Source organism: Dermacentor albipictus, chromosome 3 (genome assembly GCF_038994185.2).
Source record: "Dermacentor albipictus isolate Rhodes 1998 colony chromosome 3, USDA_Dalb.pri_finalv2, whole genome shotgun sequence".
In the NCBI taxonomy this organism is placed as follows: domain Eukaryota; kingdom Metazoa; phylum Arthropoda; class Arachnida; order Ixodida; family Ixodidae; genus Dermacentor; species Dermacentor albipictus.
In genome coordinates, this window is record NC_091823.1 from 156,934,295 (window position 1) to 156,937,186 (window position 2,892).

Here is a 2,892-nt window from a genome sequence, read left to right on the forward strand (position 1 = left end):
AAGCGCCTTCATCGTCTGCTATGTTGCGCGCCGGCTGCCGCACGTTTTATGATAAAGATCACACCACCACCGAGCATACCATGAGCAAATATATAAATAGAGACGCTGTTTCTGAACGTCCCACAGGTGACGGCATATTGCCATGGCTAGGGTTTCCGAGGAGCAGAGGCGTGAAACTGTGCATCTTGCATATAAGGGGTATACCCAACGTCAAATCGGAGTATTGGTTAACAGGCCATTGAAGACCGTGAATAGAATAATTCAGGCTTTTAAGCATGAAGGACGCATCCGTGACGCCCCCCGGGCGCCACCACCAAGAACTACGACGGAGGACGAAGACGCGTTAATCATCGCAGCCGTGGTCCAGGATCCTTTCCTTCCCGCTAGAGCAATTCCTCGACGCTTCAGATTCTACAGTTCGCCGACGACTTAAGGATGCAGGGTTTCGCAGTTGCGTGGCAGCACGGAAACCATTACTGACAGCGGCGAACAAGGACGCAAGGCTGCAGTTTGCTTTGCAGCTTGCTTCATGGACAAGCGAGGACTGGAGTCACGTCATCTTTTCTGATGAGTCTACCTTTTCCACGAGACAGGACCTTAGGGCGCGTGTTTGGAGACTCTCAGGCACCCGGTAAGGCTGATTTACTTGCACGTTTGTTCATCATCTACCAGGTAAATTTTCACAAGACATTGTGTTACAGATACGATGCTGAAAACGTGCGAAGTGTGTTGTCCAGTGGAAGAACAAGCGTGAATGTATGGGGCTTCATATCCCGACATGGCCTGGGCCCATTGCAACGTATCCACGGCACTTTGACCTCGGCGAAGTATTGTCGTAGTCTGGACGATGTATTGTTGCCTTACATTGAAAACTTGTTTCCTGTCCGGAATTTTCTGTTCCAGCACGACCAGGCACCCGTTCACACGGGCAGGATTGTGAAACAATATATCTCAGAGAAGCAGATCCCCGTGCTAGTGGTGTCCGAAAGGCGCCGACCTGAATATAATAGAAAATGTATGGGGTCGTATGAAAGCTGCCATTGCGAAGAAACCGCTTTACGCCACAACTGCAGACGTCTTATGGGAAGAAGTTCGACAGCAGTGGGAGTGCCTTCGTGCTGACCAATCACTTGTGCAAGCACTGTGTGCCTCACTACCATCTCGAATGACAGCTGTCGTTGCTGGGAATGGCGAAATGACTCGCTACTAAAATCAAGTGCTGCTGCTGTTTTCTCTTTCTTTACTTAATATTTATTGTGTTTTTTAGGCGTTGATGAGACATGCAATTCCTCGTGCGCGTTTGAAGCAAATAAACGTTTTATAATTTTTACATGGAAAGGATAGTTTCTATTGCATTATATTTCGGTCACATCCGATAACACGATACGTAATTTGGAAGACTAGAGTACTGACTATATTTTACTATTTACATGTTTTGTTGTTAGTAATCGTTGCGCAAAGCAGGGCGAAAGCTGGAACCCAAGCAAACGCTCCGAAATAAGGACAAAGTGAAAAGGAAAGAACGGTAGTAGCTTCAGAAGCAGGCACGAGACGCGGTAACGTAATAATATTGTTTTAAAACGTCATTCAATGGGCGTTTATTTGGTATTGCCGACACGCAAAGTCTAAGCTAAAAGTAAATCGAAGGCCGGTACTGGCGCACAGACCTAGCCAGCTCTTGTTTCATTGATACTAACTGGCAGATCGCTGTAAGTCCGACGATAGCAGCCGAGGCAAAACATAGCAGACGACGACGGTGCGCTCCGATGACGCAATGCGCGCGATGGTAAAATGTAAAATAGCCACGCCGCAAAAGTACTGCGCATGCGCAGAACTTCGCGTTCGCATCGGTAGGCGTCGCTGATAGCACTGTGCGGCACGCGCTCCCGTGTTTACGCTAAACGTGCTCACGACTGTACGTTTGCGGACGCGCGCAAGCTCGCATCGGCGCGCGCACAAATGCGCAGACAGTGTGGCATGGCTGTACGCGTCGAAACGTGGCGCGATGTCGCTGCACAGCTGTTTCACGTTGGCGCGCCTGGTCGCGCAGCTACGGCGTGGTACATTCAACTCTAAGTAAAGCAGATTTATATCATTCAAGGAAATGCTTAATATTTCCTTTTTGTGCTGATATAGCAGTTAAAAATACATATCAATTACGTTTATAGATGTCGAAGCAGTTTGAAACACAGGTAATAAGGAAGTGCGAAGTGTCTTGTTCCGGACAAGCTCGAGAACGAGAAGTTCCTGTGTGGTGTGTGCTCGATTCCTTGCGCTGGTTGTGAACACGTGCACATCGGTAAAATGGGCAATTTCGGAAAAAGATTAAAACAACACAACTATGATGTCAACAATAAGCACGTTGCAACAAATGCGCAGGTAAAACACGCAGTCTACACGAGCCATGACACCGACTGGAATAGCGTGAAGATAATTGCAAAACAAAAGAACAAGACGGCAAGGCTTCACCTGGAATCCCTTCCTATTGAGGCGACGTCACATGTGCTCGATCTTAACTCAGGCAATCTGGCCGCGATATACACTCGATGCTTACGTCACACTACGGGACGTGTATAACTAATGTTCAGTTCATTCTCTTCATTTCGAAGGAGACTCCAGTACTGGGGCTGAAATGATGTTCTTTTCCGTTTTGTTTTCAGTGATTGGTCCGCGTTCGATATTTCCCGCCAGCTCTGTACGTGTTTTCCTTTCGCAATATATTAGCTGGCGCTGACAATCTGTCTCGAGCGGCAGTTTGCAAATGGAGCGAAGTGTGGCGCGACCACCTCGCTAATCGCCAGATTGTGAGAGGCAGCGCGTGGGTGATGCATGGGCGCGATTCACAGCAGCCGCTGCAAACAGACTTCACAGACGACGCGCGTTACTCTGGCG